Here is a 13,256-nt window from a genome sequence, read left to right as displayed (position 1 = left end):
CTACTTGCCTGACAATTATACTGTGTTGGGTACATAAGTAATCTAGACAAGATTTAAAGCCTACAGGAGAATTTATATGGTTATATATAAATACAATGCCACTTTGTACAAGAAATTTGAATGTCACAGATAATCATTTCTAAGGGAAGTTCCTGGAGCCAGTTCCCCAAGGACACAGAATGATATAAATATAGATATATAGTTATGTCAAGACAAATATACCAAGAGATCATATCATATACTTTAAATATAAATATATTTATAAATGTATAAATACTACTTACTCCAAATCCTTAAATATTTCGATTATTTTTCATCTAGTTAGAAGGGACCTGCTTGTACTGCTGATCAGAGCGGGTTTTTTTCCACAGCAGTGAAGGGTTGAGGTTCTAAGAACCTTTGTCAATTGTGTGCAAGCAAGCACAGCATTGAAACTCAGAAACATCAACTTTTAGGGTCTACTAACTGTCAACAAGCTTCCTCTGGTCTCACACCCTAGAACAGTAGTTCTCAATCAGTAGGTCGATTAACCCTTTGGGGGTTAAATGACTCTTTCACAGGGGCCACATATCAGATATCCTGCATATCAGATATTTACTTTATGATTCTTAACAGTGTAACAAAATTATGGTTATAAAGTAGCAATGAAAATAATGTTATGGTTGGCGGTCACCACAATATGAGGAACTGTATCAAGGGGTCATAGCATTAGGAAGGTTGAGAACCACTGCCTTAGTGTGTGTGTGTGTGTGTGTGTGTGTGTGTGTGTGTGTGTGTGTGTGTGTGGTGTGGGTCTGTAGTACTAAGTCTACTCCCCTTTTTCATATTTAGACACTACTTTCTTGGTTTCTGTAGTCAGACTCACATAGCTGAAACCTTACACGGTTAAGACAATCTGTACAAATGAGCAGGGTTAAGTTTTAACAGTTCCAGACCAATGTGACTGCTAATTTCAGTGATGTCAACTCAGCATAGTAAACTGGGACACTCTTTTCCAAGGAGGACAGTGCATCTAAACCTTCAAAAATTTAAGTGTGTGTGTGTGTGTGTGTGTGGAGAGAGAGAGAAAGAGAGGAGAGAGAGAGAGAGCATACTGTAATGTAATATGTTATGCATCTGAAGTAGCAACAGTTTTTCCAAGTTTTGCAGTCACCAGAGCAAAATTGTGGAGACATCCAGCATACTGTGTTGGGGAAAAAATAACAATAATAAAAAAAAACAAAATCTTAGGAAACAGCACCGTTCTGGTTTCAGCACCAGATAACTTTTTTAATTAGTTTCTTAATCACCATCTGCAGAGAAACCATTCTGGGCACCATCATTTAAAACAGCCCTGAAAAGCACGGTCAGTACTGCACATCCTAAAGCAGGTGCACAGTACTTCCCACGCACAGAGGTGTGCTACAGACCACTCTTCAATGCTAACAGACACACTGTTTGAGACCTGATTCTACTTTTCCAGCAGAGGGCCCAGAGGATGACATGACACCACTCTGAAAAGAATGCACCCTCTCAGCCAGGATTTCCTTTCCATAGTGGGAAGGTTCTGAGGATTCAGCCTTTTCAGGAACACCTGCTTAAAAATATTATTTATAAAAAAAAGGACACACTTGCCTCCAGAAAAACTTGACAACCACTGGATTCATACAAATATACTGAGCAGAGGTAAGCAAGATTCAGCCTTCCTAGCACTTGCCCAAATCTAAGACAGATCCTTTAAGCAACCCCGCAGGGCAGATGTCATAAAAGGAGACAAGTGGAATATATGTCAAAATCATCCCATTCTGTTTATAGATGAGGGTGCAACAATGTGACTGAGAAATCCGCCAATAGCAGTAGCAAACCTGAACCAGCCACTTGGTTCTAATTCCAGACCCAGCTCACTCAGTTCTACCACACAACAGACAATTTTTGAGGGCTGTTGAAATGGCTCAGTGGTGAGGGTGCTTGCTACCAAGCCTGATGAGCTGAATTCAACCACTGGAACTCATACGGCGAAAGGAGAGAACTAACTCTTACATGTTGTCTTCTGATGGGCTGTGTCTCACACAGACACATAGACACACACACACACACACACACACACACACACACACACACACACACACGACCGTAATTTCCTAACTAACTAAAGGAGCACCTTCATAAAATGACAATGCTGATGATGGCAATCAAGGAAGCAGTCTGTGCTTTGCCTTGGCAATGTCATTTTGTTCCGCAGCTCTGCAGCAGGCACTGTGGTCAATCCCGTTCTGTAGATGAGAAAGGAACAGAGGAGTGGGTATTTTACCTGCTCACAGGTTCATGATAGAATCACGCCTTAGGCTAGGCGACCAATCTAACTCAAGAACTTAGAACTATAGCCTTCGAGTTCAGAACCTTCACTCTCTATGAATGCATATTTCTACACATGTAAAATCAGCATCTTTAAGAGAAGAGAAAGTTTTGAAACATAATTATCTGCTCCGGTTTCACGGGGGCGGTATGGCACTGATGCTGCTTCTTGGGGACAGGCCAGAGCTTCACTGCCATGACAGATGGCACCTTTCTCACTGACAGCTCTGGAATGCCGATTCTGGCTACAGTCACACTTCCCATCTGGGAGAAGAACTAATGTCCTTTCTTCTCTCTTCACAGACACCACACACCCCTGGAGTTTGTTAAATGAGCTACCTCTCTTAGGGACTGTATTAGGTACGTATCTCACTACTGTGACTGGACAACTGACAAGAGAAGCTTGTTGCTCCTCCAGAGAACTGGGGTTCAGCTCCCAGCACCCACACAGTGGCTCACAACCATCTATAACTCCAGTTCAAGGGGATCCAGTGCCCTGTTCTGACTTCCACAGGCACTGGGCACACACAAACAAGCAAGGCACTCATATATAAAGTAAACATAAATACGTCTTTTTCTTTTATTTTTGAAATCAAAACAGGGTGTAACAAGCATTCTTCCTGTCAGCCTGGTCCCAGAGCCACATCAACCCCAAATTACACACACAGAGACTCTATTCGTTACAATGCTGTTGGCCAATGTCCAGGGCTTTCTCATTGGCTAGTTCTGCCTTAAGTATTAACCCATATACTAATATATATTTCTATAGGGTCTTATCTTACTGAGAACACCAGGCTCCTGCGTCCTCTCATCCCAGGATCACAAGGTAACTCTCCATCCCTGACTACATTTCCCAGAGTCCTCCTCGACTCCTAGCCCCACCTATCTTGTTTTCCTATTGGTCAACAGTGCTTTATTTATGAACCAATAAGACAGCATATTCACAGAAGGACTTCCCCCATCAACAGGGGAAGAGGTGTCTATTTTGACTCACAGTTTGAGAAGGTGCAGTCCCCTGTTGCTGAAAAAGCATGGTGGGAAGAGGTTGCAATTTGCCTACCTCTCAAAGGACCAAGAATTGGAAGAGGAGAATCTGGTAGAAACACAGCGAGGCTACATCGTCACAGTCCATTCCTCAGTCACCTGATTTCTCCAACTTGGGCCCCAGTTCCTAAAGGATCCACACACGCACCCAAAGCAGAACCACCACAGAAGATTAAATGTTAAAAGCCATGTGCCCACGAAGGACAACTAAGATGCAAACCACAGCTGCACCTACTAATTGCTAGATTAACAGTAGCCATTTGCAACAATCTACTTAAAAACTGCCACAGCTGCCATTTTATTAGGACAAGGTGTGATGATTTGAATATGCAGCAACCTCAGAGGCTGCTGTGTGGAATGTTTGGTCCCCACTGAGAGGTTCTGGAAAGGTCAGAAGGTAGGACCTAGTTTCTGGTCACTGGGAACATGCCTATGAATCTATGCCTGGCCTGTCCCTTCCCATCCGGTGACAAGGTGAAGAAAAATCTCTTTCACATGTCCCTGCCACTATAATGTTCTTCCCAGGAGCATGGAGTCCAGCAAACAAGGACTGGGCCCTCTGAAACCTGAAAGCAAAGTAAATCCTTCCTCCTCTAAGTTGGCTCTGTCTGACGTCTGGACACAGAAATAGAAAACGATTATCACATAAAACTAAATCCTACATAAAATGTGTTCTTCAACGTCACTAGAATCAAGTAATTGGTAATGGCACTACTTCACAATACATGGAATATGTATTCTCAGTGCATAACAAATATTTCAAATTTTCCAGTCTTTTAAATAGAAGGACTGTATCAAATAGAAAACACACTAATATCCCTGGTCCATCACAGATCCATGCTGGTCAACAGAGAAAGTGGTGTGAGCAAAGCAGACTCTATTTAAAAACAATTTAAAGCCACTAAACAATACAGCTATGCAATGAATAGCAGAAAGAATGGAACATACTCAGAGGGAAAAACTAGTTTTAGATGAGAGAAAACCATCTCCAAATAAATGATCATCTTTCTAATTCAATACGGAAAAAAAGCTATATTAATGAAAGGAGTTTTCATAACTAAGAAGTACAATACAGAAAAATGGCTATATTTTTTCTTTTTTTCCTTTTTTTTATTTATGTTAGAAACAAGTTTGTTTCACATGTCAATCCCAGCTCCCTTTCCCTCCCTTCCTCTCCATCCCTTCCCACCAGGCCCCCCAAAATTGGCTGTATTAATGAAAGGAGTTTCCATAACTAAGAAGTACAATACTGCAACTGTTGAGGAATCATATGATAAGCAAGGCCTTATTCTGCTCTTAAGTGTGAATTTCCGGGCAAATAAAAATTTATCACCTCCTTATATAAGGTGCTAATCAAGAATCAGTATTTTTGATTTATAACTTAAAAATAAAATCTATTACTGAACAACACAACTAATTTAGTCAAAAGCTTTCATTTTTTAAATATGTTTATCACAACAGTGCTATATGTGAAAATATATATAACACTTTTATTTTAATACTTAACAAATTTTTCTATGTTCAAAGCACTGCTGGTTGCAGCTATAACCATACCATATCTTAGCAGCAACAGATTCCAGTTCTAGGAGGGTCACAAATGCAATGAAAACATACCAAACAAAATATCTGGAGATCAAACTTGGACCCTCATGTTTGTATGGCAGACACTTTGCTGGCTGAGTCATCACACTGTGACCTCCCTTTGGTTTTGCTTTTATTTATTTATTTATTTATTTTTATTTTTGAGACAGGGTCTCAGGATGCATAACCTCAGCTGGCCTGGAACTTGTCATGTAGACTATAATGGCCTTGAACTAACAGATGTCTGCCAGCCTCTGCCTCCTGAGTGATGGGATTAAAGGCATGCACCACCACACCCAGGTTCCAGCCCCTTTTGAACAGTTCTTTTAGAAGACTGTGAAATACCTGGACAGAATGATAGGACACTTGGGATTTTTTTTTTCAAACAACACACCATTGAGGAAGGCGGGAGCTGGTGAAGACTAAAGAGGCTGGGTAAGAGTGGTTATTGATGCCAGAAGGCAGCGTGGGAGTTCACTGCCCTCCTGAGTGTTTCTGTAATAGAAACCTCAAGTTGCACTTATTTTGCCTTTTTCTTCTCTAGGGCTCTAATTTCACCTTTAGGACCTTGTTGACCCTGGAGAGATGAGGGAACGAGAGAGGCAAACTCTAGTAGACAGCAAGTGCCACTCTTGAACTTTAAATAGCAACCAAAGCTTTTGTGTTCCAGGAATGGGTACCCTTTGCAGCTGGGCTCAAAGGTGGGGTCTTTGGGTATTGACTGGATCATGAAGGCTCTGGTCTGACCAGTGGAAACACAGTTTAACAGGTCACTGGGAGATGATGGAAACTTCAGGAGAGAACTAACTACAGAAAGTAGGCTACTGAGCATGTGCCCTTGAGGAAGCAGGCTACTGAGCATGCACCCTTGAGGAAGTAGGCTACTGAGCATGCGCCCTTGAGAAGTAGGCTACTGAGCATGCGCCCTTGAGAAGTAGGCTACTGAGCATGCGCCCTTGAGGAAGCAGGCTACTGAGCATGCACCCTTGAGGAAGTAGGCTACTGAGCATGCGCCCTTGAGGAAGTAGGCTACTGAGCATGTGCCCTTAGAACAGGCTTTGCCCACAGCTCCATTTTTTGCAGCTTCTGCCACCCTCTTCATGAATAAGCTCCCACTATGAGGTGAACACCTCAGCTCAGGCACAAGTCTCCATCATGACACTAAGACAGCACAGCCCCATAGGGAGGGAGCAGAATAGCCATGAAATGAAACCTCCAGAATTTTGGAGCCAAAATGAATCCCTGCTTTGCTGACATTGTATATATCGGGTGTCTTGTCACTGAGACAGAAAGATGATTAATAGGCTGGAGAGATGGTCCAGCCAGTGCGGGCGCATGCTGCCAGCCCTGACAACCTGAGTATCATCCCTAAAACCCACAGGAAGAATGAAAAAAACCCAACATGCTCTAGTTTTCCTCTGACTGCCACACACATGCCTGGCATACATGCACCCTCATACACATGCATACATATAGAGACACACACATAAATAAATGTTTATAAAATGTAAGAAAGCTAACTAAAAGCTAGCACATCCGAGAGCACACTTGTCATGTGCAAGCCAATCAATCCAGAATCCACCTACTCCAGGGTTCTCTGTCCCACTCAAGACCAATTCCCCACTGCCTTAACCCCCCGGGGGCCCAGGCAGATGATAGGAAAAGCTAGGCCTCTGGAGCATTCTAAATACCTTCAAACCAGCCAAGGCTGCCAGGTCCACCTTACTACTCCTTCCCTGGCTTTCTTCCATGTCCTCTGCACTCCCCTAATCCCACACAGCTGCTCCTTCCTCCAGGGTCTGGGGGGATCCAACAAGCATCTTTTCTTTGCTTTTTTTTCTTTTATTTATGTGGGTGTACCTACATGAATTTATGTTCACTATGTGCATGCAGTACCCACAAAGGCCAGAAGAGGCCACTGATCTTCTGGAGATGGAGTTACAGTTTTGAGCTACCTGATGTAGGTTCTGGCAACCAAACCAGGGTCTTCTGCAAGGACTGTGTTCTGATTGTGTTTTGTTACTGTAATAAACACAATGGCCAAAAACAGCTTGAGAAGGGAAGGGCCTGTTTCAGTTTCCAGGCTATAGTCCATTATCGAGGGAAGCCAAGGCAGGAACTGAAGAAGAGACCATGGAGGAGTGCTGCTTACTGGCTTGCTCAGCCTGCTTTCTTATACAACCCAGGCCCACTTGCCTAGGGATGGTACGGCCCACAGCGGGCTGGGCCTTCGCACATCCACTACCAGTTAAAAAAATACCTCATAGACATGACTACATGTCAGCCTGATCCAGGAGAGTCCTAAGGTGAGGAGGTTCACTCTCCCTAAGTGACTCTAGTTTGTTTAAAGTTGAAGAAAGCTAGGCAGCACAAACAAAAATGGTCTTAATCACTGAGCCTTCTCTCCCAAACTCACCTCTGTCAGCCTCACCTCACCTGAGCAATAACAAAACTATGTTTTAAAACAAAGGCCTGTCTTGAAACTCATAAGTTAAGACTGACTTCTCATTTCTGTCTATTACTGTATCAAAAATTTCCCTGAGTACTAAATGTGTAAGGCCCTTCTGCCTGAACTATGTGAGTCAAATTTAATAAAGGGGCAAAAAGTATCAGCATTGCCCCTATGATAGACATAAAAATGACTTTCTTCTTCTTCCTCCTCCTCCTCCTCGTCCTCCTCCTCCTCCTCCTCCTCGTCCTCCTCCTCCTCCTCTTCCTCCTCCTCCTCCTCCTCCTCTTCCTCCTCCTCCTCCTCCTCCTCCTCTTCTTCTTCTTCTTCTTCTTCTTCTTCTTCTTCTTCTTCTTCTTCTTCTTCTTCTTCTTCTTCTTCTTCTATGTTTTAAGACAAAATCTCCTGTATCCAGGTCTTGAACTCCTAATTTTCCTACCTCTGGCCCCAAGCGCTGTGATTACAGGAGTACACTACCATACCCAGCTGTGCTGACCATTGTTCTGCCATAATCACAAATTCACACCCTCAAAATGTGCTCATGGTCTTCTAGGGCCTCCTGCAAACCAGTTCCAAAGACCCAAGAGCTACATGGTGGGATTTACCACAGCAACAGCTCTTTCAGTATTGATTGTTTGTATGAGCTACTTCTCTTGATGCTGTGACAGAGAACCCAACAAATGCAACTTAAGCAGAGAAAGGTTCTCCACAAATACTACTAAAAATATGTCAATTTTGCTGTTAGCCCAGCAACTCCGGTGGACTTTTTTCTCTGGTTGATAAAAGGATATCTGCCCTTATTTTGCATGCACACACTGATGGTTGATTTTTTATTGTCCACTTGACTGGATTTAGGATTATCTAGGAGACACATCTTTGGAAATATCTGTGGGAATGTCAGTTAAATGTCTAAAAATGTTGACTGCGAAGGGAAACCCTGAAAGCGAGTGAAGCCATTCTGTTGGGCTGGAGTCATGGACTGAATAAAAGGAGAAGACAAGAAAGGCTAGCTGAGCACCGGCATTCATGTCTACAGACAGCTCCCCTGATTTCACACACACACAACTCCAAGAAAGTTCTACTGGTTGTACACTTACTGGGTTTGCATCCTGCTGTTGACTCCAAAAAAAGTTCAAACAACAATGCTTAGACTCCAGTTAGCCACACAGATATAGTCATACAAAAATCATTGGCTCAGTAATTTCTTTGTAACTCCAAAATAAACCCACTAAAAGTATTTGCTTAGAGTTAAGAATCTGTATACAAGGACAAAATCCTATGGAAATGTTAAGTCAACTTGCATAGACAAATATGAAGGCGGCACAAGAGAAACTGTGAAATGCTTGCCTGTCTTCCAGAAGTGGGAAAACATTGAGCATCTTCATAAAAGACTCACAATTAGGCAGTGTATTGGTTTTTTCACACTGCTCTGGTGATATGCCACAGAGTGAATGACTTCAGAAAGTCATTCCCTCAAAACATGGTTTACCGAATTCTAGGGCCTCCATATTCCTCCTGGAAACCCATTCCAAAGGCCTAGAGCTGCACTGTGCAGTTTATCAGAACCCTCTTGCAGTACCAATTGTTTGTATTTGTTACCTCTCTTGTCACGGTGACAAGATTCCATGTGGCTCATGGTTCAAAGGCTAGCATCCATCCTGTAGGGAAGGCATGATATGATAGTCAGAGTGTAGGCGTGCTGGCTTCATTCCAGGAACTTTCAGGAAGCAGAGTTTGGATTGCAAGTGGAGCCTACCTACAACCTTCAGACTTCATCCCAAAGAACCCAAGCTGGTCATCTAGGCAGCGCATCCAAAAAGTTCCACAAGTTCCCAAAGCAGCATCAACACCCGAGGCCCAAGTGTTCAGACACAAGCCTGTTGTGAGTGCATTTCACATTCAAACTCTGGGCATGAACTGCATTGCTGTGGGAATAGCTTAGGCAGAGAGAGCCACTCCCAGCTAGTGATGTAAACCTTCCTGACATCCGTTCTAAGATTCAGATCTCTCCAAGGGCAGTGCTTTAGGCTTGCTGTCAGCTTGTCCTCTACTGTAGGACTCAGAAAACTGCATACAGGGTCAGCCAGTCACTGGAGTTGCAGATGTCATCCTCCTTGCAGCCATGTCTGTCTCCCTACATGATCATCTTTATCCCTTCAGATGCTCTGTGCTTTCCTCAAAACAGCAGCGGTGGGCTGGGGGAAGGTAGCTCAGTGGTACTGTGCTTACCTAACATACTCAAGGCCCTATATCCCATTCCCAGAAACACACATGTTTGTATGAGAGCACACACACACACACACACACACACACACACACACCGGCAGTAAACCAGGAGAGAACAGAGTCCTGCTCTGAACCCAGTGTGAGAGGAGTGGATGAGTCATAGCAAGACAGTAAGTGGGAGTAAGAGACCTGTGGGTTCTGCCACACCAGCTGTGCTGGGCCACTCTGAACTGGTCATGGAGAATATGACATTGCTTAGGTCTTAAGCAGATCATCATGAAAGGAATGAAATATGAACTTCAATATTGCAGTGACTGGTCATTTTTATAAAATACAGTCATTAAAGCAATACAGCAAAGTGGTACCAAGTATTTTTAAGTTATTCTCTATTATCATTGTAAAATATGCCCTGATTCTATTCAGTAAAGTTTAGGAAAAATGCATTAGAGAGGTGACATCAGTTCACCAAGGTTCTTTTAATCTCAGACTAAAATATTTCAATTTTTTAATAAGAAACTGTAACTGAACAGTTTATTTTGGTATAAAAAATTGTTTCTTAAGTGTCATTTCCTTTTTTTTCAAAAATGATATCACCAAGGTTAAACATTACTCAGTCTAACATATTAATAAATTCAGTATCTCTTGGCATTCCAGTGCTAAACTACTCAGTAATAAAATGCTGGTCCTGGTGTGTTGATTCCTTATTTTACACCATGTGCAACAACAACAACAGGGAGCCTTGCAATACTTTCGAGCAGCTACATTTTCAAGGCCTTTAAGGGCCTCGGGTGTGAGAGCTAGAAAACACCGCTTTTCTATAAACATCTTAAAATTGAGCTTTATTCCTAATTACGATATGAGTAACTACAATCTCTGAATAAATATATCCATTCCACAGCTTTCATGATGCCTAGCATAAGACAAAGGCTCCTGGATACATATTTCAAAGGGGAAAGTCTCCTGGACACCAGGATGGCGACTAGAAATGGGATGGTACAGAGACGGAAGGAACGGTGAGTGTAATGGCTGATGTGGACAGAACAAAGACGTGGCGTGGTGGCACGCATGAACTCTCAACCACATGATTGACTGGACAAAACCTGCATGAGACCACACCCGTTAGCTCACAAAGCACCACCCCTACCCGAGGAGCTGCAAGGAACTGCTGGCTGCTGTCAGTTTTCTCCATGTATGAGAACTCTAATAGGCTGCCCATGACCCAGTGGTTAGCCCTATATTCATTCATGCACCCTGGTGGGGCCTGGCAGGAAAGTAAACACACACACACAAACACACATCACACATACACACACATCACACACGCACACACATTACATATAACACTAATTTGAATCATTGATATATATGTAGCATATATATACATATATATAATTTAAAAAGATTGAGGAGGGCAAACAATCTCCTAAGGGAAAGCATGTCAGCTCAGATTGCATAAACAAAGGGCTGGGTATGTAACCAGAGAGTAGAGAGCTTGCCTAGCATGGGCAAGGCTCCAAGTTCAACCCCCAGCACTACTAAAAAGAAAAACCTGATATCACTGGTTCTTTAAGTTATATAATTGTCTCATTCAACTTTTTCTACATATAGCTTGCTAAATTGATATTTAAACAGTTACCTTTTCCCTCTGTGTTTTTTTAAATTAATTACTCTCACCCCACACTTTCTGTTATGCCTATGTTCACAGCAATATCATATGTATAAATAATGGGAAAGTAGATGAATTAGTTGGGTGCATTCATAAGAGGGAGACAGTCGAGAAAATCATTGAACTAGTGAATATTTCTGATAGGTATAGATAGCTTTCAAAGACAAAACCCACCGGGCGGTGGTGGCACACGCCTTTAATCCCAGCACTCAGGAGGCAGAGGCAGGTGGATCTCTGTGAGTTCGAGGCCAGGCTGGACCAACAGCCTCCAAAACATTACAGAGAAACCCTGTCTCAAAAAAAAAAATCAACAACAAAACCCAACTGAACAGAGATTATTCACACTATGTTACTTAAATAAGGTTCAAACTAGGGAAAATAATGTAAGTCTGTGTGCTATTAGTGAAACTTGTATTTGGAATAAATGGGTGGAACTGATGCTATTCAACTGCTGTAGTGATTACCTGTGAATGACTTAGTGCAAGGTGATGAACATTTTACCCAGGTAGCATATGGTATCCTTGAGTGATACACATCATTATATAATTTTTCTACCCGGAGGCACACATGGAGTCCTCGTGTTCCCCTAACTTCTTCTCCCGACTCCATTCACAGGAGCATAGAAACTACACTGGGCCTCATCAGACCCGAGTCTCCGAGAACTCATTCGTGTCTGTCTCCAGGTAATGGCAGAAGCGTCATTTTGCTTCTCCTTACAAATCCAGTACCTTCTCTACTGAAAAGTTGAGTGCCATCAACTTAGACCTAGTTTCTACACTCTAAACATCTGTTATTTGTCGTCCGAGTCTCCACCCCACAAACCCTTTGGTAAACCCTTCCTAATTAATTGTCTTAAATACTTTCTTTGGAGACATTTTTTTCCTATCATTAAGAAGGATAACTTTCATCTCCTTCACATCTTGCTATTCAAAACAATATGGATTTGGGGAACTTTTTCATAATAAATGAATCTAGTTTCTAAAAGAATCACTTCATATGCCTTGGGGAGCAGATCTTTTCCACTGGGAGCTAGGGGCATCTTGAAACAAAGGAGGAGTCTCAGCTTTTTCTACCTTCTTGACCTCGATTTTCCCCAGGTCCCTTCTCTACTGTCATCAAGGCTGCTGTGTTAATTACATTTCTGTTGCTGAAATTAAACTCCTGACCAAAGCAAATTAAGGGAGAAAAGGTTTGTCGTAACTTACAAACTCAGGGGGATACAGTTCATCTTGGCAGAGAAGGCACGGTAGCTGGCAGGGAAGCATGGTCTTAGGAGCAGCAACATTTATGTCTGCATGCAAAAATCAAAGAGTGGATAAAGCCTGGCTGGACAATAAAGGTTCAAGATCCACCCGCACTGACCTCCCTGCTCAAGTGTGGCTCTGCTTCCTCAAGGCTCCATGGTCTTCCCAAATAGCACTATCACCTGGAGACCAGGAGCCTGTGGGAACTTTCGTATTCAAACCATGTGAGTCATGCCATCTGGACTTTTCTTAACTAACTATAGGGGACTGAGTCTTTTGGTCCAGCGGTGTGAGAGGGAGATGCCCACTCATTAATAATCCGAACACCTCAGGAAGATTGATGGGCTATTACATTGTGCCAGTGAGAAACCACCTTATCTCTCATGCGATGTTCATCTTGTCAGCAGACTGAGATCTAAAAATCATTTCCTACAGGGCTGTTTACTGCATTTTATAGCTGACTCTTCTCAGCTCCAGATGCATCATACTGAAGTGCGAAATGGTCAGTTATGACTGGATAAGCAACATTGCTTGGATGAAATACTGTGTGGCTGGCTGTCGAGAGCCCGTGTCTCTCTATCTCAGGGCAAGAGGACGTAGGGAGTAGAAGAAAGATTTGGTACATATGCGAGATGACTCTGTGAACAAATTCACAGCTACCAAATTTCACAAGACCAAAAAGACCTCATGAGTCAATTTCATTCAGGGTTGT

The 13,256-nt window shown here is 42.7% G+C and overlaps 1 long non-coding RNA gene across 1 annotated transcript in view; it reads right to left on the bottom strand.

Moving 5' to 3' along the window:
• The window catches only part of LOC110340222, a 38,607-nt gene extending 25,941 nt beyond the window's left edge, over nucleotides 1–12,666 (bottom strand). Inside the window, exon 1 of the long non-coding RNA XR_002382004.2 lies at nucleotides 12,506–12,666. This is a non-coding gene — a long non-coding RNA (uncharacterized LOC110340222). The remainder of the gene's footprint in view (nucleotides 1–12,505) is intronic.
• Nucleotides 12,667–13,256: the final 590 nt, after the last annotated feature.

This window comes from Mesocricetus auratus, unplaced genomic scaffold (genome assembly GCF_017639785.1).
Source record: "Mesocricetus auratus isolate SY011 unplaced genomic scaffold, BCM_Maur_2.0 Super-Scaffold_100013, whole genome shotgun sequence".
Lineage (NCBI taxonomy): Eukaryota > Metazoa > Chordata > Mammalia > Rodentia > Cricetidae > Mesocricetus > Mesocricetus auratus.
This window is presented reverse-complemented; position numbering and strand designations above follow the sequence as displayed.